This window comes from Lissotriton vulgaris, chromosome 11 (genome assembly GCF_964263255.1).
Source record: "Lissotriton vulgaris chromosome 11, aLisVul1.2, whole genome shotgun sequence".
NCBI classification, from domain to species: Eukaryota; Metazoa; Chordata; class Amphibia; order Caudata; family Salamandridae; genus Lissotriton; species Lissotriton vulgaris.
The window spans coordinates 483475617-483500635 of record NC_141699.1 but is presented as its reverse complement, the minus strand read 5'-3'; the positions used below and the strand labels follow the sequence as shown (position 1 = coordinate 483500635).

Below are 25019 nucleotides of genomic sequence, written 5' to 3'. Positions count from 1 at the left end.
AAACGAGGATAGAAATGTGCAGTGATTGATTACCGCTCATCGGTGCCCTGTCACTCACTTTGAGTGATGCGTATTGCTATTTTTATTAATTGTATGAAAGCATGCCAAATAAGTGAGGACAACAGGGCACTGCTGGTACGTGTCCCGTCCTTCTGTTACTTTATTTTTTATGTCTCGGCCTGACGTGAGTACTGCATGGCTCGTATACGACAACTGTGACGTCATACTCACGCAGCTGCGATGGCCGAGTGGTTAAGGCGTTGGACTTGAAATCCAATGTGGTTTCCCCGCGTAGGTTCGAATCCTGCTTGCAGCGTCATGAGATTTTGCATGAACACCATTTGGTTTAGTTAAGTAAATGTTTACTTCTTGTTACGCAATCCTCATCAAGTCACAGAGTTAAACGGCAAAAACTCAAACTAGATGTAAACATTGAAACAATTTCCACACCTAGGAAGTGTTTTAGAGAGCAGGTGGCTCGGAAGGGTTTGTAGTCTGGACCTATCCTGCCTGATCTAGACAAGTTACGAAATGAGTAATTTTTTTTTATGAAGCGTGTCTTGTTTAGGCTTTTGGACTCTTTCTGAGTACACTTAAGGGCCCGTTGCCTCCGCCGTAATATATGGAAACGAGGGTAGAAATGTGCAGTGATTGATTACCGCTCATCGGTGCCCTGTCACTCACTTTGAGTGATGCGTATTGCTATTTTTATTAATTGTATGAAAGCATGCCAAATAAGTGAGGACAACAGGGCACTGCTGGTACGTGTCCCGTCCTTCTGTTACTTTATTTTTTATGTCTCGGCCTGACGTGAGTAGTGCATGGCTCGTAGACGACAACTGTGACATCATACTCACGCAGCTGCGATGGCCGAGTGGTTAAGGCGTTGGACTTGAAATCCAATGGGGTTTCCCCGCGTAGGTTCGAATCCTGCTTGCAGCGTCATGAGATTTTGCATGAACACCATTTGGTTTAGTTAAGTAAATGTTTACTTCTTGTTACGCAATCCTCATCAAGTCACAGAGTTAAACGGCAAAAACTCAAACTAGATGTAAACATTGAAACAATTTCCACACCTAGGAAGTGTTTTAGAGAGCTGGTGGCTCGGAAGGGTTTGTAGTCTGGACCTGTCCTGCCTGATCTAGACAAGTCATGAAAAGAGTACTTTTTTTTATGAAGCGTGTCTTCTTTAAGCTTTTGGACTCTTTCTGAGTACACTTAAGGGCCCGTTGCCACCGCCGTAATATAGGGAAACGAGGATAGAAATGTGCAGTGATTGATTACCGCTCATCGGTGCCCTGTCACTCACTTTGAGTGATGCGTATTGCTATTTTTATTAATTGTATGAAAGCATGCAAAATAAGTGAGGACAACAGGGCACTGCTGGTACGTGCCCCGTCCTTCTGTTACTTTATTTTTTATGTCTCGGCCTGACGTGAGTAGTGCATGGCTAGTATACGACAACTGTGACATCATACTCACGCAGCTGCGATGGCCGAGTGGTTAAGGCGTTGGACTTGAAATCCAATGGGGTTTCCCCTCGTAGTTTCGAATCCTGCTTGCAGCGTCATGAGATTTTGCATGAATACCATTTGGTTTAGTTAAGTAAATGTTTACTTCTTGTTACGCAATCCTCATCAAGTCACAGAGTTAAACGGCAAAAACTCAAACTAGATGTAAACATTGAGACAATTTCCACACCCAGGAAGTGTTTTAGAGAGCAGGTGCCTCGGAAGGGTTCGTAGTCTGGACCTGTCCTGCATGATCTAGACAAGTCATGAAAAGAGTAATTATTTTTTTATGAAGCGTGTCTTGTTTAGGCTTTTGGACTCTTTCTTAGTACACTTAAGGTCCCGTTACCACCGCCGTAATATAGGGAAAAGAGGGTAGAAATGCGCAATGATTGATTACCACTCATCTGTGCCTTTTCACTCACTTTTAGTGATGCATGTTGCTATTTTTATTAATTGTATGAAAGCATGCAAAATAAGTGAGTACAACAGGGCACTGCTGGTACGTGCCCCGTCCTTCTGTTACTTTATTTTTTGGTCTCGGCCTGACATGAGCAGAGTATGGCTCGTATACGACAACAGTGACATCATACTCATGCAGCTGCGATGGCCGAGTGGTTAAGGCGTTGGACTCGAAATCCAATGGGGTTTCCCTGCGCAGGTTCGAATCCTGCTTGCACCGTAGTGTGATTTTGCATGAACACCATTTGGTTTAGTTAAGGAAATGTTCACTTCTTGTTCGCAATCCTCATCAAGTTACAGAGTTAAATGGAAAAAACTCAAACTAGATGTAAACATTGAGACAATTTCCACACCCAGGAAGTGTTTTAGAGAGCTGGTGGCTCAGAAGGGTTTGTAGTCTGGACCTGTCCTGCCTGATCTAGACAAGTCATGAAAAGAGTACTTTTTTTTATGATGCATGTCTTGTTTAGGCTTTTGGACTCTTTCTTAGTACACTTAAGGGCCTGTTACCACCGCCGTAATATAGGGAAAAGTGGGTAGAAACATGCAGTGATTGATTACCACTCATCTGTGCCCTTTCACTCACTTTGAGTGATGCATGTTGCTATTTTTATTAATTGTATGAAAGCATGCAAAATAAGTGAGGACAACAGGGCACTGCTGGTACGTGCCCCGTCCTTCCGTTACTTTATTTTTTTGGTCTCCGCCTGACATGAGCAGAGCATGGCTCGTATACGACAACAGTGACATCATACTCATGCAGCTGCGATGGCCGAGTGGTTAAGGCGTTGGACTCGAAATCCAATGGGGTTTCCCTGCGCAGGTTCGAATCCTGCTTGCAGCGTAGTGTGATTTTGCATGAACACCATTTGGTTTAGTTAAGGAAATGTTCACTTCTCGTTACGCAATCCTCATCAAGTCACAGAGTTAAATGGCAAAAACTCAAACTAGATGTAAACATTGAAACAATTTCCACACCTAGGAAGTGTTTTAGAGAGCAGGTGGCTCGGAAGGGTTTGTAGTTTGGACCTATCCTGCCTGATCTAGACAAGTTACGAAATGAGTAATTTTTTTTATGAAGCGTGTCTTGTTTAGGCTTTTGGACTCTTTCTGAGTACACTTAAGGGCCCGTTGCCACCGCCGTAATATATGGAAACGAGGGTAGAAATGTGCAGTGGTTGATTACCGCTCATCTGTGCCCTGTCACTCATTTTGAGTGATGCATATTGCTATTTTTATTAATTGTATGAAAGTATGCGAAATAAGTGAGGACAACAGGGCACTGCTGGTATGTGCCCCGTCCTTCTGTTACTTTATTTTTTAGGTCTCGACCTGACATGAGTAGCGCATGGCTCGTATACGACAACAGTGACATCATACTCACGCAGCTGCGATGGCCGAGTGGTTAAGGTGTTGGACTTGAAATCCAATGGGGTTTCCCTGCGTAGGTTTGAATCCTGCTTGCAGCGGCATGAGATTTTGCATGAACACCATTTGGTTTAGTTAAGTAAATGTTCACTTCTCATTACGCAATCCTCATCAAGTCACAGAGTTAAACTGCAAAAACTCAAACTAGATGTAAACATTGAGACAATTTCCACACTCAGGAAGTGTTTTAGAGAGCAGGTGGCTCGGAAGGGTTCGTAGTCTGGACCTGTCCTGCCTGATCTAGACAAGTCATGAAAAGAGTACTTTTTTTTATGATGCATGTCTTGTTTAGGCTTTTGGACTCTTTCATAGTACACTTAAGGGCCCGTTGCCACCGCCGTAATATAGGGAAACGAGGATAGAAATGTGCAGTGATTGATTACCGCTCATCGGTGCCCTGTCACTCACTTTGAGTGATGCGTATTGCTATTTTTATTAATTGTATCAAAGCATGCAAAATAAGTGAGGACAACAGGGCACTGCTGGTACGTGCCCCGTCCTTCTGTTACTTTATTTTTTATGTCTCGGCATGACATGAGTAGTGCATGGCTCGTATACGACAACTGTGACATCATATCCACGCAACTGCGATGGCCGAGTGGTTAAGGCGTTGGACTTGAAATCCAATATGGTTTCACCGCGTAGGTTCGAATCCTGCTTGTAGCGTCATGAGATTTTGCATGAACACCATTTGGTTTAGTTAAGGAAATGTTCACTTCTTGTTACGCAATCCTCATCAAGTCACAGAGTTAAACGGCAAAAGCTCAAACTAGATGTAAACATTGAAACAATTTCCACACCTAGGAAGTGTTTTAGAGAGCAGGTGGCTCGGAAGGGTTTGTAGTCTGGACCTATCCTGCCTGATCTAGACAAGTTACGAAATGAGTAATTTTTTTTTATGAAGCGTGTCTTGTTTAGGCTTTTGGACTCTTTCTGAGTACACTTAAGGGCCCGTTGCCTCCGCCGTAATATATGGAAACGAGGGTAGAAATGTGCAGTGATTGATTACCGCTCATCGGTGCCCTGTCACTCACTTTGAGTGATGCGTATTGCTATTTTTATTAATTGTATGAAAGCATGCCAAATAAGTGAGGACAACAGGGCACTGCTGGTACGTGTCCCGTCCTTCTGTTACTTTATTTTTTATGTCTCGGCCTGACGTGAGTAGTGCATGGCTCGTATACGACAACTGTGACATCATACTCACGCAGCTGCGATGGCCGAGTGGTTAAGGCGTTGGACTTGAAATCCAATGGGGTTTCCCCGCGTAGGTTCGAATCCTGCTTGCAGCGTCATGAGATTTTGCATGAACACCATTTGGTTTAGTTAAGTAAATGTTTACTTCTTGTTACGCAATCCTCATCAAGTCACAGAGTTAAACGGCAAAAACTCAAACTAGATGTAAACATTGAAACAATTTCCACACCTAGGAAGTGTTTTAGAGAGCTGGTGGCTCGGAAGGGTTTGTAGTCTGGACCTGTCCTGCCTGATCTAGACAAGTCATGAAAAGAGTACTTTTTTTTATGAAGCGTGTCTTCTTTAAGCTTTTGGACTCTTTCTGAGTACACTTAAGGGCCCGTTGCCACCGCCGTAATATAGGGAAACGAGGATAGAAATGTGCAGTGATTGATTACCGCTCATCGGTGCCCTGTCACTCACTTTGAGTGATGCGTATTGCTATTTTTATTAATTGTATGAAAGCATGCAAAATAAGTGAGGACAACAGGGCACTGCTGGTACGTGCCCCGTCCTTCTGTTACTTTATTTTTTATGTCTCGGCCTGACGTGAGTAGTGCATGGCTAGTATACGACAACTGTGACATCATACTCACGCAGCTGCGATGGCCGAGTGGTTAAGGCGTTGGACTTGAAATCCAATGGGGTTTCCCCTCTTAGTTTCGAATCCTGCTTGCAGCGTCATGAGATTTTGCATGAATACCATTTGGTTTAGTTAAGTAAATGTTTACTTCTTGTTACGCAATCCTCATCAAGTCACAGAGTTAAACGGCAAAAACTCAAACTAGATGTAAACATTGAGACAATTTCCACACCCAGGAAGTGTTTTAGAGATCAGGTGCCTCGGAAGGGTTCGTAGTCTGGACCTGTCCTGCATGATCTAGACAAGTCATGAAAAGAGTAATTATTTTTTTATGAAGCGTGTCTTGTTTAGGCTTTTGGACTCTTTCTTAGTACACTTAAGGTCCCGTTACCACCGCCGTAATATAGGGAAAAGAGGGTAGAAATGCGCAATGATTGATTACCACTCATCTGTGCCTTTTCACTCACTTTGAGTGATGCATGTTGCTATTTTTATTAATTGTATGAAAGCATGCAAAATAAGTGAGGACAACAGGGCACTGCTGGTACGTGCCCCGTCCTTCTGTTACTTTATTTTTTGGTCTCGGCCTGACATGAGCAGAGTATGGCTCGTATACGACAACAGTGACATCATACTCATGCAGCTGCGATGGCCGAGTGGTTAAGGCGTTGGACTCGAAATCCAATGGGGTTTCCCTGCGCAGGTTCGAATCCTGCTTGCACCGTAGTGTGATTTTGCATGAACACCATTTGGTTTAGTTAAGGAAATGTTCACTTCTTGTTCGCAATCCTCATCAAGTTACAGAGTTAAATGGAAAAAACTCAAACTAGATGTAAACATTGAGACAATTTCCACACCCAGGAAGTGTTTTAGAGAGCTGGTGGCTCAGAAGGGTTTGTAGTCTGGCCCTGTCCTGCCTGATCTAGACAACTCATGAAAAGAGTACTTTTTTTTATGATGCATGTCTTGTTTAGGCTTTTGGACTCTTTCTTAGTACACTTAAGGGCCTGTTACCACCGCCGTAATATAGGGAAAAGTTGGTAGAAACATGCAGTGATTGATTACCACTCATCTGTGCCCTTTCACTCACTTTGAGTGATGCATGTTGCTATTTTTATTAATTGTATGAAAGCATGCAAAATAAGTGAGGACAACAGGGCACTGCTGGTACGTGCCCCGTCCTTCCGTTACTTTATTTTTTTGGTCTCCGCCTGACATGAGCAGAGCATGGCTCGTATACGACAACAGTGACATCATACTCATGCAGCTGCGATGGCCGAGTGGTTAAGGCGTTGGACTCGAAATCCAATGGGGTTTCCCTGCGCAGGTTCGAATCCTGCTTGCAGCGTAGTGTGATTTTGCATGAACACCATTTGGTTTAGTTAAGGAAATGTTCACTTCTCGTTACGCAATCCTCATCAAGTCACAGAGTTAAATGGCAAAAACTCAAACTAGATGTAAACATTGAAACAATTTCCACACCTAGGAAGTGTTTTAGAGAGCAGGTGGCTCGGAAGGGTTTGTAGTTTGGACCTATCCTGCCTGATCTAGACAAGTTACGAAATGAGTAATTTTTTTATGAAGCGTGTCTTGTTTAGGCTTTTGGACTCTTTCTGAGTACACTTAAGGGCCCGTTGCCACCGCCGTAATATATGGAAACGAGGGTAGAAATGTGCAGTGGTTGATTATCGCTCATCTGTGCCCTGTCACTCATTTTGAGTGATGCATATTGCTATTTTTATTAATTGTATGAAAGTATGCGAAATAAGTGAGGACAACAGGGCACTGCTGGTATGTGCCCCGTCCTTCCGTTACTTTATTTTTTAGGTCTCGACCTGACATGAGTAGCGCATGGCTCGTATACGACAACAGTGACATCATACTCACGCAGCTGCGATGGCCGAGTGGTTAAGGTGTTGGACTTAAAATGCAATGGGGTTTCCCTGCGTAGGTTTGAATCCTGCTTGCAGCGGCATGAGATTTTGCATGAACACCATTTGGTTTAGTTAAGTAAATGTTCACTTCTCATTACGCAATCCTCATCAAGTCACAGAGTTAAACTGCAAAAACTCAAACTAGATGTAAACATTGAGACAATTTCCACACTCAGGAAGTGTTTTAGAGAGCAGGTGGCTCGGAAGGGTTCGTAGTCTGGACCTGTCCTGCCTGATCTAGACAAGTCATGAAAAGAGTACTTTTTTTTATGAAGCGTGTCTTGTTTAAGCTTTTGGACTCTTTCTGAGTACACTTAAGGGCCCGTTGCCACCGACGTAATATAGGGAAACGAGGATAGAAATGTGCAGTGATTGATTACCGCTCATCGGTGCCCTGTCACTCACTTTGAGTGATGCGTACTGCTATTTTTATTAATTGTCTGAAAGCATGCAAAATAAGTGAGGACAACAGGGCACTGCTGGTACGTGCCCCGTCCTTCTGTTACTTTATTTTTTATGTCTCGGCCTGACGTGAGTAGTGCATGGCTCGTATACGACAACTGTGACATCACACTCCCACAGCTGCGATGGCCGAGTGGTTAAGGCGTTGGACTTGAAATCCAATGGGGTTTCCCCGCGTATGTTCGAATCCTGCTTGCAGCGTCATGAGATTTTGCATGAACACCATTTGGTTTAGTTAAGTAAATGTTTACTTCTTGTTACGCAATCCTCATCAAGTCACAGAGTTAAACGGCAAAAACTCAAACTAGATGTAAACATTGAGACAATTTCCACACCCAGGAAGTGTTTTAGAGAGCAGGTGCCTCGGAAGAGTTCGTAGTCTGGACCTGTCCTGCATGATCTAGACAAGTCATGAAAAGAGTAATTATTTTTTTATGAAGCGTGTCTTGTTTAGGCTTTTGGACTCTTTCTTAGTACACTTAAGGGCCCGTTACCACCGCTGTAATATAGGGAAAAGAGGGTAGAAATGCGCAATGATTGATTACCACTCATCTGTGCCCTTTCACTCACTTTGAGTGATGCATGTTGCTATTTTTAATAATTGTATGAAAGCATGCAAAATAAGTGAGGACAACAGGGCACTGCTGGTACGTGCCCCGTCCTTCTGTTACTTTATTTTTTGGTCTCGGCCTGACATGAGCAGAGTATGGCTCGTATACGACAACAGTGACATCATACTCATGCAGCTGCGATGGCCGAGAGGTTAAGGCGTTGGACTCGAAATCCAATGGGGTTTCCCTGCACAGGTTCGAATCCTGCTTGCAGCGTAGTGTGATTTTGCATGAACACCATTTGGTTTAGTTAAGGAAATGTTCACTTCTTGTTCGCAATCCTCATCAAGTCACAGAGGTAAATGGAAAAAACTCAAACTAGATGTAAACATTGAGACAATTTCCACACCCAGGAAGTGTTTTAGAGAGCTGGTGGCTCGGAAGGGTTTGTAGTCTGGACCTGTCCTGCCTGATCTAGACAAGTCATGAAAAGAGTACTTTTTTTTATGATGCATGTCTTGTTTAGGCTTTTGGACTCTTTCATAGTACAGTTAAGGGCCTGTTACCACCGCCGTAATATAGGGAAAAGTGGGTAGAAACATGCAGTGATTGATTACCACTCATCTGTGCCCTTTCACTCACTTTGAGTGATGCATGTTGCTATTTTTATTAATTGTATGAAAGCATGCAAAATAAGCGAGGACAACAGGGCACTGCTGGTACGTGCCCCGTCCTTCCGTTACTTTATTTTTTTGGTCTCCGCCTGACATGAGCAGAGCATGGCTCGTATACGACAACAGCGACATCATACTCATGCAGCTGCGATGGCCGAGTGGTTAAGGCGTTGGACTCGAAATCCAATGGGGTTTCCCTGCGCAGGTTCGAATCCTGCTTGCAGCGTAGTATGATTTTGCATGAATACCATTTGGTTTAGTTAAGGAAATGTTCACTTCTCGTTACGCAATCCTCATAAAGTCACAGAGTTAAATGGCAAAAACTCAAACTAGATGTAAACATTAAAACAATTTCCACACCTAGGAAGTGTTTTAGAGAGCAGGTGGCTCGGAAGGGTTTGTAGTCTGGACCTATCCTGCCTGATCTAGACAAGTTACGAAATGAGTAATTTTTTTTATGAAGCGTGTCTTGTTTAGGCTTTTGGACTCTTTCTGAGTACACTTAAGGGCCCGTTGCCACCGCCGTAATATATAGAAACGGGGGTAGAAATGTGCAGTGATTGATTACCGCTCATCTGTGCCCTGTCACTCATTTTGAGTGATGCATATTGCTATTTTTATTAATTGTATGAAAGTATGCGAAATAAGTGAGGACAACAGGGCACTGCTGGTATGTGCCCCGTCCTTCCGTTACTTTATTTTTTAGGTCTCGACCTGACATGAGTAGCGCATGGCTCGTATACGACAACATTGACATCATACTCACGCAGCTGCGATGGCCGAGTGGTTAAGGCGTTGGACTTGAAATCTAATGGGGTTTCTCTGCGTAGGTTTGAATCCTGCTTGCAGTGGCATGAGATTTTGCATGAACACAATTTGGTTTAGTTAAATAAATGTTCACTTCACATTACGCAATCCTCATCAAGTCACAGAGTTAAACTGCAAAAACTCATACTAGATGTAAACATTGAGACAATTTCCACACTCAGGAAGTGTTTTAGAGAGCAGGTGGCTCGGAAGGGTTCGTAGTCTTGACCTGTCCTGCCTGATCTAGACAAGTCATGAAAAGAGTACTTTTTTATGAAGCGTGTCTTGTTTAAGCTTTTGGACTCTTTCTGAGTACACTTAAGGGCCCGTTGCCACCGCCGTAATATAGGGAAACGAGGATAGAAATGTGCAGTGATTGATTACCGCTCATCAGTGCCCTGTCACTCACTTTGAGTGATGCGTATTGCTATTTTATTAATTGTATGAAAGCATGCAAAATAAGTGAGGACAACAGGGCACTGCTGGTACGTGCCCCGTCCTTCTGTTACTTTATTTTTTATGTCTAGGCCTGACGTGAGTAGTGCATGGCTCGTATACGACAACTGTGACATCATACTCACGCAGCTGCGATGGCCGAGTGGTTAAGGCGTTGGACTTGAAATCCAATGGGGTTTCCCCGCGTAGGTTCGAATCCTGCTTGCAGCTTCATGAGATTTTGCATGAACACCATTTGGTTTAGTTAAGTAAATGTTTACTTTTTGTTACGCAATCCTCATCAAGTCACAGAGTTAAATGGCAAAAACTCAAACTAGATGTAAACATTGAGACAATTTCCACACCCAGGAAGTGTTTTAGAGAGCAGGTGGCTCGGAAGGGTTCGTAGTCTGGACCTGTCCTGCATGATCTAGACAAGTCATGAAAAGAGTAATTATTTTTTTATGAAGCGTGTCTTTTTTTTTTTTTTTTTTTTTTTTTCTTTTTTTTGTCCTCATTAGCCAAAAAAAGTCGATCCAATTATGCTCTTATCCTCTCCACCACGAGGATTGGCCCCCCTTTGGCGACCCGGAGCCCCAAGCTGGGTTCCAGGTACCCCGAGGGTCTTCCTACACGTTGCCAACAGAGCTTGGACGGACTTACTCCCTTCGGACCAGTTCGGCCAGTTGTCCTGTAGTTGTTCGATACCGCCCTTTAGGACAGAGAGATTTTTAGGCCTAATCATCGGACCCGGGGAAAAAAAAAAAAAAAAAAAAAAAAAAAACCCCGGGTTATTAACTATCTCTCCTCCAATTGATCAAAAGGTCCCAAAATTTAAGTGACCGAGAGCTGCAAGTTCTCAATAAATCCAGCTTTGATGTTGCATACAGTGAAGCCAGCCACTCTGCATGGGTTGGGGGATGTATATTAACCCAATTCTTACAGATTTCTCTTCTTGCCAATAAAATGGCATAAAACAGAAAATCTCTCTCTGGTCCCCTAATATTGTGGTTTAATCCGAAGATGACTAAAGACCATGAGCACGAGATAGTGATACCTAGGATAGATTCGAGTGTTGTTTTGATTTCATCCCAAAAGGTGGCAATGTTCGGACACTCCCAAAACATATGAAGATCCGAAGCTGCCGGTAAAGAACATTTGCTGCAACATTTTCCTGTTTGAAATTTCGACAGCCTTTTAGGAGAGTAGTACGCTCTGTGGAGTGTAAAGAAATGGTTGCGCCTCAACCATGCTGGCTTGATGATTTTGTAAAGAAGGGTGAAAGATTCCTCCCAGATGACCTCTCTGTCCGGTTCTCCCTCTGCGCCCCATATTTTTTCCGGGAGGTTAGAATCTCGCTCTCCATCCTCTATAATGTGCCAATAGAAGAGTGCAACTTCCTTTTTTCCCGCAGGTCTCTCAACTAAGATATTTTCTAAAGGACTCTCCTCTCCCAACATTCCTTTTTTCCTAAATTGAGTCCGAAGCCAGCTTCCGATTTGTAGATATACTATCCAGGAGAGTGGTGATGTTACTTTTAGCTTGAAGATATCCCAGTCTATGATTGATCTTTCCGTCAACATGTCTCCCCACTTTGTAATTCCTGCATCTTGCAGAACTTTTTTAACTGTATTGACCTCTTGTGATGCCAGTCCGGGTAGATCCCAAATTGGTGCATGCTCGGATAAGTATCCTATCCCGGCCTTAGATTTTATTTGAGACCACTCTTTCAAGCTACTCAGTAAAGTCTTTAACCTAATTTTTTTGAAAAACTTCTGATGGCCGAACTTGAAGAGAAAGCCATTCTCTGGAAGACCCGAACCCAGTAGCATTGCCTTGTACATCAGCCCATTTGCGTTTTCCCAGGGATGCTTAAGTAACATCCTAGAATGGGTCAGATGAAATGCCCAAGCGTAATATTCGAGGTCTGGCAATGCAAGCCCTCCTTTTTCTCTTCTCCTTCTCAATTTTTTCCAAGCTACTCTGCTGTATTTATAGCCCCAAATGAAAGAATTAATATTCTGCTGACATTTTCCAAGCTGTTTGGTGTCGAAAGCTAACGGAATAGAATTAAAAATAAAAGTAAATTTCGGGAGAATACTCATTTTAACCAGGCTAGTTCTCCCATAGATGTTAAGTGGGAGGAAGGACCAAGCTTTCATCAAAGTTTGGGATTCTCGAGAAATACGAGCTAAGTTGTTTTGCGCCAAATGCTCTAGATCTTTAGTTATTGTAATTCCCAGATACCTCATGGATGATTTTATCGGAAGTTGAAGATTTTGAATATTCCAAACCATAATTTCGGTTTTTCCTGCGTTAATTTCATAACCCGAGAATTTCCCAAAAGTCTCCGCCTTCTTTATAATTACGGGGAATGCCAGTGTAGGATTAGTTGTATAGATAAGTATGTCATCAGCATAGAGGCTAATCTTCTTTTCCCAACCCGAGAAAATAAAATGTGGAATATTAGTGTCCTCTCTAATGGATTGTGCGAACGGTTCAACATATAGATTAAAGAGGAGAGGGGATAGTGGGCAGCCTTGCCTTGTTCCTCGGCTGATTTTGAAAGGGGTGGTTCGTGTGCCATTTATTAATAGGGATGCTCTAGGGTTGTTATATAATAGGCCTATAGTCCTACAGAATTTGGGTCCCAAACGGAATTTATTCATTATTAAATTTAGGTATTCCCAATTTACCCTATCGAACGCTTTAGTGGCGTCGAGGGTCATGATGGCAAGGGGTAGTCCAAAAGTTGAGGCAATATCAGTGGCGCCCACCAAATCGTAGGTTAGATCAGCTAATTGCCGGCCTCTAATAAACCCCTTTTGATCCGAGTGGATAATCGACCCAATCTCGCTTCCCAATCTCGCCGCCAAAATTGAGGTAAAAATCTTGTAATCATTATTAAGAAGCGAGATTGGGCGATAAGATCCGCATTCGGCTGGGTCTTTGCCTGCTTTAATATTAAGGCTATATTTGCCTCCCCCCAGGAGCTTGGGGGTGCTAGCCCTCTTGTCATTATATCGTTAAAGAGATTCGTAAGGACTGGGGTGAGCGTGGGATTGAGCAACCTATATAATTCTCCAGGGAGACCATCTGGTCCCGCGGCTTTGCCCTGTGATAATTGCTTAATGGTATTGGTAACTTCTAATTCCGTTATATCCTTTTCTATATATTCCGTTTGGGTGCCCTCCACATGAAGCGTGTCTTGTTTAGGCTTTTGGACTCTTTCTTAGTACACTTAAGGGCCCGTTACCACCGCCGTAATATAGGGAAAAGAGGGTAGAAATGCGCAATGATTGATTACCACTCATCTGTGCCTTTTCACTCACTTTGAGTGATGCATGTTGCTATTTTTATTAATTGTATGAAAGCATGCAAAATAAGTGAGGACAACAGGGCACTGCTGGTACGTGCCCCGTCCTTCTGTTACTTTATTTTTTGGTCTCGGCCTGACATGAGCAGAGTATGGCTCGTATACGACAACAGTGACGTCATACTCATGCAGCTGCGATGGCCGAGTGGTTAAGGCGTTGGACTCGAAATCCAATGGGGTTTCCCTACGCAGGTTCGAATCCTGCTTGCAGCGTAGTGTGATTTTGCATGAACACCATTTGGTTTAGTTAAGGAAATGTTCACTTCTTGTTCGCAATCCTCATCAAGTTACAGAGTTAAATGGAAAAAACTCAAACTAGATGTAAACATTGAGACAATTTCCACACCCAGGAAGTGTTTTAGAGAGCTGGTGGCTCAGAAGGGTTTGTAGTCTGGACCTGTCCTGCCTGATCTAGACAAGTCATGAAAAGAGTACTTTTTTTTATGATGCATGTCTTGTTTAGGCTTTTGGACTCTTTCATAGTACACTTAAGGGCCTGTTACCACTGCCGTAATATAGGGAAAAGTGGGTAGAAACATGCAGTGATTGATTACCACTCATCTGTGCCCTTTCACTCACTTTGAGTGATGCATGTTGCTATTTTTATTATTTGTATGAAAGCATGCAAAATAAGTGAGGACAACAGGGCACTGCTGGTACGTGCCCCGTCCCTCCGTTACTTTATTTTTTTGGTCTCCGCCTGACATGAGCAGAGCATGGCTCGTATACGACAACAGTGACATCATACTCATGCAGCTGCAATGGCCGAGTGGTTAAGGCGTTGGACTCGAAATCCAATGGGGTTTCCCTGCGCAGGTTCGAATCCTGCTTGCAGCGTAGTATGATTTTGCATGAACACCATTTGGTTTAGTTAAGGAAATGTTCACTTCTCGTTATGCAATCCTCATCAAGTCACAGAGTTAAATGGCAAAAACTCAAACTAGATGTAAACATTAAAACAATTTCCACACCTAGGAAGTGTTTTAGAGAGCAGGTGGCTCGGAAGGGTTTGTAGTCTGGACCTATCCTGCCTGATCTAGACAAGTTACGAAATGAGTAATTTTTTTTATGAAGCGTGTCTTGTTTAGGCTTTTGGACTCTTTCTGAGTACACTTAAGGGCCCGTTGCCACCGCCGTAATATATAGAAACGAGGGTAGAAATGTGCAGTGATTGATTACCGCTCATCTGTGCCCTGTCACTCATTTTGAGTGATGCATATTGCTATTTTTATTAATTGTTTGAAAGTATGCGAAATAAGTGAGGACAACAGGGCTCTGCTGGTATGTGCCCCGTCCTTCCGTTACTTTATTTTTTAGGTCTCGACCTGACATGAGTAGCGCATGGCTCGTATACGACAACAGTGACATCATACTCACGCAGCTGCTATGGCCGAGTGGTTAAGGCGTTGGACTTGAAATCCAATGGGGTTTCTCCGCGTAGGTTTGAATCCTGCTTGCAGCGGCATGAGATTCTGCATGAACACAATTTGGTTTAGTTAAGTAAATGTTCACTTCTCATTACGCAATCCTCATCAAGTCACAGAGTTAAACTGCAAAAACTCATACTAGATGTAAACATTGAGACAATTTCCACACTCAGGAAGTGTTTTAGAGAGCAGGTGGCTCGGAAGGGTTCGTAGTCTGGACCTGTCCTGCCTGATCTAGACAAGTCATGAAAAGAGTACTTTTTTTATGAAGCGTGTCTTGTTTAAGCTTTTGGACTCTTTCTGAGTACACTTAAGGGCCCGTTGCCACCGCCGTAATATAGGGAAACGAGGATAGAAATGTGCAGTGATTGATTACCGCTCATCGGTGCCCTGTCACTCACTTTGAGTGATGCGTATTGCTATTTTTATTAATTGTATCAAAGCATGCAAAATAAGTGAGGACAACAGGGCACTGCTGGTACGTGCCCCGTCCTTCTGTTACTTTATTTTTTATGTCTCGGCCTGACGTGAGTAGTGCATGGCTCGTATACGACAACTGTGACATCACATTCACGCAGCTGCGATGGCCGAGTGGTTAAGGCGTTGGACTTGAAATCCAATGGGGTTTCCCAGTAGGTTCGAATCCTGCTTGTAGCGTCATGAGATTTTGCATGAACACCATTTGGTTTAGTTAAGGAAATGTTCACTTCTCGTTACGCAATCCTCATCAAGTCACAGAGTTAAATGGCAAAAACTCAAACTAGATGTAAACATTGAGACAATTTCCACACCCAGGAAGTGTTTTAGAGAGCAGGTGGCTCGGAAGGGTTCGTAGTCTGGACCTGTCCTGCCTGATCTAGACAAGTCATGAAAAGAGTACTTTTTTTTATGAAGCGTGTCTTGTTTAAGCTTTTGGACTCTTTCTGAGTACACTTAAGGGCCCGTTGCCACCGCCGTAATATAGGGAAACGAGGATAGAAATGTGCAGTGATTGATTACCGCTCATCGGTGCCCTGTCACTCACTTTGAGTGATGCGTATTGCTATTTTTATTAATTGTATGAAAGCATGCCAAATAAGTGAGGACAACAGGGCACTGCTGGTACGTGTCCCGTCCTTCTGTTACTTTATTTTTTATGTCTCGGCCTGACGTGAGTAGTGCATGGCTCGTATACGACAACTGTGACATCATACTCACGCAGCTGTGATGGCCGAGTGGTTAAGGCGTTGGACTTGAAATCCAATGGGGTTTCCCCGCGTAGGTTCGAATCCTGCTTGCAGCGTCATGAGATTTTGCATGAACACCATTTGGTTTAGTTAAGTAAATGTTTACTTCTTGTTACGCAATCCTCATCAAGTCACAGAGTTAAACGGCAAAAACTCAAACTAGATGTAAACATTGAAACAATTTCCACACCTAGGAAGTGTTTTAGAGAGCAGGTGGCTCGGAAGGGTTTGTAGTCTGGACCTATTCTGCCTGATCTAGACAAGTTACGAAATGAGTAATTTTTTTTTATGAAGCGTGTCTTGTTTAGGCTTTTGGACTCTTTCTGAGTACACTTATTGGCCCGTTGCCACCGCCGTAATATATGGAAACGAGGGTAGAAATGTGCAGTGATTGGTTACCGCTCATCTGTGCCCTGTCACTCATTTTGAGTGATGCATATTGCTATTTTTATTAATTGTATGAAAGTATGCGAAATAAGTGAGGACAACAGGGCACTGCTGGTATGTGCCCCGTCCTTCCGTTACTTTATTTTTTAGGTCTCGACCTGACATGAGTAGCGCATGGCTCGTATACGACAACAGTGACATCATACTCACGCAGCTGCGATGGCCGAGTGATTAAGGCGTTGGGCTTGAAATCCAATGGGGTTTCCCCGCGTAGGTTTGAATCCTGCTTGCAGCGTCATGAGATTTTGCATGAACACCATTTGGTTTAGTTAAGTAAATGTTCACTTCTCATTACGCAATCCTCATCAAGTCACAGAGTTAAACTGCAAAAACTCAAACTAGATGTAAACATTGAGACAATTTCCACACTCAGGAAGTGTTTTAGAGAGCAGGTGGCTCGGAAGGGTTCGTAGTCTGGACCTGTCCTGCCTGATCTAGACAAGTCATGAAAAGAGTACTTTTTTTTATGATGCATGTCTTGTTTAGGCTTTTGGACTCTTTCATAGTACACTTAAGGGCCCGTTGCCACCGCCGTAATATAGGGAAACGAGGATAGAAATGTGCAGTGATTGATTACCGCTCATCGGTGCCCTGTCACTCACTTTGAGTGATGCGTATTGCTATTTTTATTAATTGTATCAAAGCATGCAAAATAAGTGAGGACAACAGGGCACTGCTGGTACGTGCCCCGTCCTTCTGTTACTTTATTTTTTATGTCTCGGCATGACGTGAGTAGTGCATGGCTCGTATACGACAACTGTGACATCATATCCACGCAACTGCGATGGCCGAGTGGTTAAGGCGTTGGACTTGAAATCCAATGGGGTTTCACCGCGTAGGTTCGAATCCTGCTTGTAGCGTCATGAGATTTTGCATGAACACCATTTGGTTTAGTTAAGGAAATGTTCACTTCTTGTTACGCAATCCTCATCAAGTCACAGAGTTAAACGGCAAAAGCTCAAACTAGATGTAAACATTGAAACAATTTCCACACCTAGGAAGTGTTTTAGAGAGCAGGTGGCTCGGAAGGGTTTGTAGTCTGGACCTATCCTGCCTGATCTAGACAAGTTACGAAATGAGTAATTTTTTTTTATGAAGCGTGTCTTGTTTAGGCTTTTGGACTCTTTCTGAGTACACTTAAGGGCCCGTTGCCTCCGCCGTAATATATGGAAACGAGGGTAGAAATGTGCAGTGATTGATTACCGCTCATCGGTGCCCTGTCACTCACTTTGAGTGATGCGTATTGCTATTTTTATTAATTGTATGAAAGCATGCCAAATAAGTGAGGACAACAGGGCACTGCTGGTACGTGTCCCGTCCTTCTGTTACTTTATTTTTTATGTTTCGGCCTGACGTGAGTAGTGCATGGCTCGTATACGACAACTGTGACATCATACTCACGCAGCTGCGATGGCCGAGTGGTTAAGGCGTTGGACTTGAAATCCAATGGGGTTTCCCCGCGTAGGTTCGAATCCTGCTTGCAGCGTCATGAGATTTTGCATGAACACCATTTGGTTTAGTTAAGTAAATGTTTACTTCTTGTTACGCAATCCTCATCAAGTCACAGAGTTAAACGGCAAAAACTCAAACTAGATGTAAACATTGAAACAATTTCCACACCTAGGAAGTGTTTTAGAGAGCTGGTGGCTCGGAAGGGTTTGTAGTCTGGACCTGTCCTGCCTGATCTAGACAAGTCATGAAAAGAGTACTTTTTTTTATGAAGCGTGTCTTCTTTAAGCTTTTGGACTCTTTCTGAGTACACTTAAGGGCCCGTTGCCACCGCCGTAATATAGGGAAACGAGGATAGAAATGTGCAGTGATTGATTACCGCTCATCGGTGCCCTGTCACTCACTTTGAGTGATGCGTATTGCTATTTTTATTAATTGTATGAAAGCATGCAAAATAAGTGAGGACAACAGGGCACTGCTGGTACGTGCCCCGTCCTTCTGTTACTTTATTTTTTATGTCTCGGCCTGACGTGAGTAGTGCATGGCTAGTATACGACAACTGTGACATCATACTCACGCAGCTGCGATGGCCGAGTGGTTAAGGCGTTGGACTTGAAATCCAATGGGGTTTCCCCTCGTAGTTTCGAATCCTGCTTGCAGCGTCATGAGATTTTGCATGAATACCATTTGGTTTAGTTAAGTAAATGTTTACTTCTTGTTACGCAATCCTCATCAAGTCACAGAGTTAAACGGCAAAAACTCAAACTAGATGTAAACATTGAGACAATTTCCACACCCAGGAAGTGTTTTAGAGAGCAGGTGCCTCGGAAGGGTTCGTAGTCTGGACCTGTCCTGCATGATCTAGACAAGTCATGAAAAGAGTAATTATTTTTTTATGAAGCGTGTCTTGTTTAGGCTTTTGGACTCTTTCTTAGTACACTTAAGGTCCCGTTACCACCGCCGTAATATAGGGAAAAGAGGGTAGAAATGCGCAATGATTGATTACCACTCATCTGTGCCTTTTCACTCACTTTGAGTGATGCATGTTGCTATTTTTATTAATTGTATGAAAGCATGCAAAATAAGTGAGGACAACAGGGCACTGCTGGTACGTGCCCCGTCCTTCTGTTACTTTATTTTTTGGTCTCGGCCTGACATGAGCAGAGTATGGCTCGTATACGACAACAGTGACATCATACTCATGCAGCTGCGATGGCCGAGTGGTTAAGGCTTTGGACTCGAAATCCAATGGGGTTTCCCTGCGCAGGTTCGAATCCTGCTTGCACCGTAGTGTGATTTTGCATGAACACCATTTGGTTTAGTTAAGGAAATGTTCACTTCTTGTTCGCAATCCTCATCAAGTTACAGAGTTAAATGGAAAAAACTCAAATTAGATGTAAACATTGAGACAATTTCCACACCCAGGAAGTGTTTTAGAGAGCTGGTGGCTCAGAAGGGTTTGTAGTCTGGACCTGTCCTGCCTGATCTAGACAAGTCATGAAAAGAGTACTTTTTTTTATGATGCATGTCTTGTTTAGGCTTTTGGACTCTTTCTTAGTACACTTAAGGGCCTGTTACCACCGCCGTAATATAGGGAAAAGTGGGTAGAAACATGCAGTGATTGATTACCACTCATCTGTGCCCTTTCACTCACTTTGAGTGATGCATGTTGCTATTTTTATTAATTGTATGAAAGCATGCAAAATAAGTGAGGACAACAGGGCACTGCTGGTACGTGCCCCGTCCTTCCGTTACTTTATTTTTTTGGTCTCCGCCTGACATGAGCAGAGCATGGCTCGTATACGACAACAGTGACATCATACTCATGCAGCTGCGATGGCCGAGTGGTTAAGGCGTTGGACTTGAAATCCAATGGGGTTTCCCTGCGCAGGTTCGAATCCTGCTTGCAGCGTGGTGTGATTTTGCATGAACACCATTTGGTTTAGTTAAGGAAATGTTCACTTCTCGTTACGCAATCCTCATCAAGTCACAGAGTTAAATGGCAAAAACTCAAACTAGATGTAAACATTGAAACAATTTCCACACCTAGGAAGTGTTTTAGAGAGCAGGTGGCTCGGAAGGGTTTGTAGTTTGGACCTATCCTGCCTGATCTAGACAAGTTACGAAATGAGTAATTTTTTTTATGAAGCGTGTCTTGTTTAGGCTTTTGGACTCTTTCTGAGTACACTTAAGGGCCCGTTGCCACCGCCGTAATATATGGAAACGAGGGTAGAAATGTGCAGTGGTTGATTACCGCTCATCTGTGCCCTGTCACTCATTTTGAGTGATGCATATTGCTATTTTTATTAATTGTATGAAAGTATGCGAAATAAGTGAGGACAACAGGGCACTGCTGGTATGTGCCCCGTCCTTCCGTTACTTTATTTTTTAGGTCTCGACCTGACATGAGTAGCGCATGGCTCGTATACGACAACAGTGACATCATACTCACGCAGCTGCGATGGCCGAGTGGTTAAGGTGTTGGACTTAAAATGCAATGGGGTTTCCCTGCGTAGGTTTGAATCCTGCTTGCAGCGGCATGAGATTTTGCATGAACACCATTTGGTTTAGTTAAGTAAATGTTCACTTCTCATTACGCAATCCTCATCAAGTCACAGAGTTAAACTGCAAAAACTCAAACTAGATGTAAACATTGAGACAATTTCCACACTCAGGAAGTGTTTTAGAGAGCAGGTGGCTCGGAAGGGTTCGTAGTCTGGACCTGTCCTGCCTGATCTAGACAAGTCATGAAAAGAGTACTTTTTTTTATGAAGCGTGTCTTGTTTAAGCTTTTGGACTCTTTCTGAGTACACTTAAGGGCCCGTTGCCACCGCCGTAATATAGGGAAACGAGGATAGAAATGTGCAGTGATTGATTACCGCTCATCGGTGCCCTGTCACTCACTTTGAGTGATGCGTATTGCTATTTTTATTAATTGTATCAAAGCATGCAAAATAAGTGAGGACAACAGGGCACTGCTGGTACGTGCCCCGTCCTTCTGTTACTTTATTTTTTATGTCTCGGCCTGACGTGAGTAGTGCATGGCTCGTATACGACAACTGTGACATCACATTCACGCAGCTGCGATGGCAGAGTGGTTAAGGCGTTGGACTTGAAATCCAATGGGGTTTCCCCGCGTAGGTTCGAATCCTGCTTGTAGCGTCATGAGATTTTGCATGAACACCATTTGGTTTAGTTAAGGAAATGTTCACTTCTCGTTACGCAATCCTCATCAAGTCACAGAGTTAAATGGCAAAAACTCAAACTAGATGTAAACATTGAGACAATTTCCACACCCAGGAAGTGTTTTAGAGAGCAGGTGGCTCGGAAGGGTTCGTAGTCTGGACCTGTCCTGCCTGATCTAGACAAGTCATGAAAAGAGTACTTTTTTTTATGAAGCGTGTCTTGTTTAAGCTTTTGGACTCTTTCTGAGTACACTTAAGGGCCCGTTGCCACCGCCGTAATATAGGGAAACGAGGATAGAAATGTGCAGTGATTGATTACCGCTCATCGGTGCCCTGTCACTCACTTTGAGTGATGCGTATTGCTATTTTTATTAATTGTATGAAAGCATGCCAAATAAGTGAGGACAACAGGGCACTGCTGGTACGTGTCCCGTCCTTCTGTTACTTTATTTTTTATGTCTCGGCCTGACGTGAGTAGTGCATGGCTCGTATACGACAACTGTGACATCATACTCACGCAGCTGTGATGGCCGAGTGGTTAAGGCGTTGGACTTGAAATCCAATGGGGTTTCCCCGCGTAGGTTCGAATCCTGCTTGCAGCGTCATGAGATTTTGCATGAACACCATTTGGTTTAGTTAAGTAAATGTTTACTTCTTGTTACGCAATCCTCATCAAGTCACAGAGTTAAACGGCAAAAACTCAAACTAGATGTAAACATTGAAACAATTTCCACACCTAGGAAGTGTTTTAGAGAGCAGGTGGCTCGGAAGGGTTTGTAGTCTGGACCTATCCTGCCTGATCTAGACAAGTTACGAAATGAGTAATTTTTTTTATGAAGCGTGTCTTGTTTAGGCTTTTGGACTCTTTCTGAGTACACTTATTGGCCCGTTGCCACCGCCGTAATATATGGAAACGAGGGTAGAAATGGTCAGTGATTGATTACCGCTCATCTGTGCCCTGTCACTCATTTTGAGTGATGCATATTGCTATTTTTATTAATTGTATGAAAGTATGCGAAATAAGTGAGGACAACAGGGCACTGCTGGTATGTGCCCCGTCCTTCCGTTACTTTATTTTTTAGGTCTCGACCTGACATGAGTAGCGCATGGCTCGTATACGACAACAGTGACATCATACTCACGCAGCTGCGATGGCCGAGTGATTAAGGCGTTGGACTTGAAATCCGATGGGGTTTCCCCGCGTAGGTTCGAATCCTGCTTGCAGCGTCATGAGATTTTGCATGAACACCATTTGGTTTAGTTAAGTAAATGTTTACTTCTTGTTACGCAATCCTCATCAAGTCACATAGTTAAACTGCAAAAACTCAAACTAGATGTAAACATTGAGACAATTTCCACACCCAGGAAGTGTTTTAGAGAGCAGGTGGCTCGGAAGGGTTCGTAGTCTGGACCTGTCCTACCTGATCTAGACAAGTCATGAAAAGAGTACTTTTTTTTATGAAGCGTGTCTTGTTTAAGCTTTTGGACTCTTTCTGAGTACACTTAAGGGCCCGTTGCCACCGCCGTAATATAGGGAAACGAGGATAGAAATGTGCAGTGATTGATTACCGCTCATCGGTGCCCTGTCACTCACTTTGAGTGATGCGTATTGCTATTTTTATTAATTGTATGAAAGCATGCAAAATAAGTGAGGACAACAGGGCACTGCTGGTATGTGCCCCGTCCTTCTGTTACTTTATTTTTTATGTCTCGGCCTGACGTGAGTAGTGCATGGCTAGTATACGACAACTGTGACATCATACTCACACAGCTGCGATGGCCGAGTGGTTAAGGCGGTGGACTTGAAATCCAATGGGGTTTGCCCGCGTAGGTTCGAATCCTGCTTGCAGCGACATGAGATTTTGCATGAACACCATTTGGTTTAGTTAAGTATATGTTTACTTCTTGTTACGCAATCCTCATCAAGTCACATAGTTAAACGGTAAAAACTCAAACTAGATGTAAACATTGAGACAATTTCCACACCCAGGAAGTGTTTTAGAGAGCAGGTGCCTCGGAAGGGTTCGTAGTCTGGACCTGTCCTGCATGATCTAGACAAATCATGAAAAGAGTAATTATTTTTTTATGAAGCGTGTCTTGTTTAGGCTTTTGGACTCTTTCTTAGTACACTTAAGGGCCCGTTACCACCGCCGTAATATAGGGAAAAGAGGGTAGAAATGCGCAATGATTGATTACCACTCATCTGTGCCTTTTCACTCACTTTGAGTGATGCATGTTGCTATTTTTATTAATTGTATGAAAGCATGCAAAATAAGTGAGGACAACAGGGCACTGCTGGTACGTGCCCCGTCCTTCTGTTACTTTATTTTTTGGTCTCGGCCTGACATGAGCAGAGTATGGCTCGTATACGACAACAGTGACATCATACTCATGCAGCTGCGATGGCCGAGTGGTTAAGGCGTTGGACTTGAAATCCAATGGGGTTTCCCTGCGCAGGTTCGAATCCTGCTTACAGCGTAGTGTGATTTTGCATGAACACCATTTGGTTTAGTTAAGGAAATGTTCACTTCTCGTTACGCAATCCTCATCAAGTCACAGAGTTAAATGGCAAAAACTCAAACTAGATGTAAACATTGAAACAATTTCCACACCTAGGAAGTGTTTTAGAGAGCAGGTGGCTCGGAAGGGTTTGTAGTCTGGACCTATCCTGCCTGATCTAGACAAGTTACGAAATGAGTCATTTTTTTATGAAGCGTGTCTTGTTTAGGCTTTTGGACTCTTTCTGAGTACACTTAAGGGCCCGTTGCCACCGCCGTAATATAGGGAAACGAGGATAGAAATCTGCAGTGATTGATTACCGCTCATCGGTGCCCTGTCACTCACTTTGAGTGATGCGTATTGCTATTTTTATTAATTGTCTGAAAGCATGCAAAATAAGTGAGGACAACAGGGCACTGCTGGTACGTGCCCCGTCCTTCTGTTACTTTATTTTTTAGGTCTCGACCTGACATGAGTAGCGCATGGCTCGTATACGACAACAGTGACATCATACTCACGCAGCTGCGATGGCCGAGTGGTTAAGGCGTTGGACTTGAAATCCAATGGGGTTTCCCTGCGTAGTTTTGAATCCTGCTTGCAGCGGCATGAGATTTTGCATGACCACCATTTGGTTTAGTTAAGTAAATGTTCACTTCTCATTACGCAATCCTCATCAAGTCACAGAGTTAAACTGCAAAAACTCAAACTAGATGTAAACATTGAGACAATTTCCACACTCAGGAAGTGTTTTAGAGAGCAGGTGGCTCGGAAGGGTTCGTAGTCTGGACCTGTCCTGCCTGATCTAGACAAGTCATGAAAAGAGTACTTTTTTTTATGAAGCGTGTCTTGTTTAAGCTTTTGGACTCTTTCTGAGTACACTTAAGGGCCCGTTGCCACCGCCGTAATATAGGGAAACGAGGATAGAAATCTGCAGTGATTGATTACCGCTCATCGGTGCCCTGTCACTCACTTTGAGTGATGCGTATTGCTATTTTTATTAATTGTCTGAAAGCATGCAAAATAAGTGAGGACAACAGGGCACTGCTGGTACGTGCCCCGTCCTTCTGTTACTTTATTTTTTGGTCTCGGCCTGACATGAGCAGAGTATGGCTCGTATACGACAACAGTGACATCATACTCATGCAGCTGCGATGGCCGAGTGGTTAAGGCGTTGGACTTGAAATCCAATGGGGTTTCCCTGCGCAGGTTCGAATCCTGCTTGCAGCGTAGTGTTATTTTGCATGAACACCATTTGGTTTAGTTAAGGAAATGTTCACTTCTTGTTCGCAATCCTCATCAAGTCACAGAGTTAAATGGAAAAAACGCA

General features: G+C 43.4%; 25 non-coding genes across 25 annotated transcripts; all 25 read left to right on the top strand.

Annotated features, from left to right (window-relative positions):
* Positions 1-234: 234 nt before the first annotated feature.
* On the top strand, positions 235-316 carry TRNAS-UGA (transfer RNA serine (anticodon UGA)). Its single transcript has one exon. It is a non-coding gene; the product is annotated as a tRNA-Ser (tRNA).
* A 544-nt stretch (positions 317-860) lies between these two features.
* On the top strand, positions 861-942 carry TRNAS-UGA (transfer RNA serine (anticodon UGA)). Its single transcript has one exon. It is a non-coding gene; the product is annotated as a tRNA-Ser (tRNA).
* Positions 943-2111: 1169 nt separating this feature from the next.
* Positions 2112-2193, top strand: TRNAS-CGA (transfer RNA serine (anticodon CGA)). The gene has a single exon. It is a non-coding gene; the product is annotated as a tRNA-Ser (tRNA).
* Positions 2194-2735: 542 nt separating this feature from the next.
* TRNAS-CGA (transfer RNA serine (anticodon CGA)) lies at positions 2736-2817 on the top strand. The gene has a single exon. It is a non-coding gene; the product is annotated as a tRNA-Ser (tRNA).
* A 1794-nt stretch (positions 2818-4611) lies between these two features.
* TRNAS-UGA (transfer RNA serine (anticodon UGA)) lies at positions 4612-4693 on the top strand. The gene has a single exon. It is a non-coding gene; the product is annotated as a tRNA-Ser (tRNA).
* Positions 4694-5862: 1169 nt separating this feature from the next.
* TRNAS-CGA (transfer RNA serine (anticodon CGA)) lies at positions 5863-5944 on the top strand. The gene has a single exon. It is a non-coding gene; the product is annotated as a tRNA-Ser (tRNA).
* Positions 5945-6486: 542 nt separating this feature from the next.
* Positions 6487-6568, top strand: TRNAS-CGA (transfer RNA serine (anticodon CGA)). The gene has a single exon. It is a non-coding gene; the product is annotated as a tRNA-Ser (tRNA).
* Positions 6569-7110: 542 nt separating this feature from the next.
* Positions 7111-7192, top strand: TRNAL-UAA (transfer RNA leucine (anticodon UAA)). Its single transcript has one exon. It is a non-coding gene; the product is annotated as a tRNA-Leu (tRNA).
* A 543-nt stretch (positions 7193-7735) lies between these two features.
* Positions 7736-7817, top strand: TRNAS-UGA (transfer RNA serine (anticodon UGA)). Its single transcript has one exon. It is a non-coding gene; the product is annotated as a tRNA-Ser (tRNA).
* Positions 7818-8361: 544 nt separating this feature from the next.
* Positions 8362-8443, top strand: TRNAS-CGA (transfer RNA serine (anticodon CGA)). Its single transcript has one exon. It is a non-coding gene; the product is annotated as a tRNA-Ser (tRNA).
* A 542-nt stretch (positions 8444-8985) lies between these two features.
* TRNAS-CGA (transfer RNA serine (anticodon CGA)) lies at positions 8986-9067 on the top strand. The gene has a single exon. It is a non-coding gene; the product is annotated as a tRNA-Ser (tRNA).
* Positions 9068-10232: 1165 nt separating this feature from the next.
* TRNAS-UGA (transfer RNA serine (anticodon UGA)) lies at positions 10233-10314 on the top strand. Its single transcript has one exon. It is a non-coding gene; the product is annotated as a tRNA-Ser (tRNA).
* Positions 10315-13590: 3276 nt separating this feature from the next.
* Positions 13591-13672, top strand: TRNAS-CGA (transfer RNA serine (anticodon CGA)). The gene has a single exon. It is a non-coding gene; the product is annotated as a tRNA-Ser (tRNA).
* Positions 13673-14214: 542 nt separating this feature from the next.
* Positions 14215-14296, top strand: TRNAS-CGA (transfer RNA serine (anticodon CGA)). Its single transcript has one exon. It is a non-coding gene; the product is annotated as a tRNA-Ser (tRNA).
* Positions 14297-16086: 1790 nt separating this feature from the next.
* TRNAS-UGA (transfer RNA serine (anticodon UGA)) lies at positions 16087-16168 on the top strand. The gene has a single exon. It is a non-coding gene; the product is annotated as a tRNA-Ser (tRNA).
* A 1795-nt stretch (positions 16169-17963) lies between these two features.
* On the top strand, positions 17964-18045 carry TRNAS-UGA (transfer RNA serine (anticodon UGA)). The gene has a single exon. It is a non-coding gene; the product is annotated as a tRNA-Ser (tRNA).
* Positions 18046-19214: 1169 nt separating this feature from the next.
* TRNAS-CGA (transfer RNA serine (anticodon CGA)) lies at positions 19215-19296 on the top strand. Its single transcript has one exon. It is a non-coding gene; the product is annotated as a tRNA-Ser (tRNA).
* A 542-nt stretch (positions 19297-19838) lies between these two features.
* On the top strand, positions 19839-19920 carry TRNAS-UGA (transfer RNA serine (anticodon UGA)). The gene has a single exon. It is a non-coding gene; the product is annotated as a tRNA-Ser (tRNA).
* Positions 19921-20463: 543 nt separating this feature from the next.
* On the top strand, positions 20464-20545 carry TRNAL-UAA (transfer RNA leucine (anticodon UAA)). The gene has a single exon. It is a non-coding gene; the product is annotated as a tRNA-Leu (tRNA).
* Positions 20546-21088: 543 nt separating this feature from the next.
* Positions 21089-21170, top strand: TRNAS-UGA (transfer RNA serine (anticodon UGA)). Its single transcript has one exon. It is a non-coding gene; the product is annotated as a tRNA-Ser (tRNA).
* A 543-nt stretch (positions 21171-21713) lies between these two features.
* On the top strand, positions 21714-21795 carry TRNAS-UGA (transfer RNA serine (anticodon UGA)). Its single transcript has one exon. It is a non-coding gene; the product is annotated as a tRNA-Ser (tRNA).
* Positions 21796-22338: 543 nt separating this feature from the next.
* TRNAS-UGA (transfer RNA serine (anticodon UGA)) lies at positions 22339-22420 on the top strand. Its single transcript has one exon. It is a non-coding gene; the product is annotated as a tRNA-Ser (tRNA).
* A 543-nt stretch (positions 22421-22963) lies between these two features.
* TRNAS-UGA (transfer RNA serine (anticodon UGA)) lies at positions 22964-23045 on the top strand. The gene has a single exon. It is a non-coding gene; the product is annotated as a tRNA-Ser (tRNA).
* A 544-nt stretch (positions 23046-23589) lies between these two features.
* On the top strand, positions 23590-23671 carry TRNAS-UGA (transfer RNA serine (anticodon UGA)). The gene has a single exon. It is a non-coding gene; the product is annotated as a tRNA-Ser (tRNA).
* A 1166-nt stretch (positions 23672-24837) lies between these two features.
* Positions 24838-24919, top strand: TRNAS-UGA (transfer RNA serine (anticodon UGA)). The gene has a single exon. It is a non-coding gene; the product is annotated as a tRNA-Ser (tRNA).
* Positions 24920-25019: the final 100 nt, after the last annotated feature.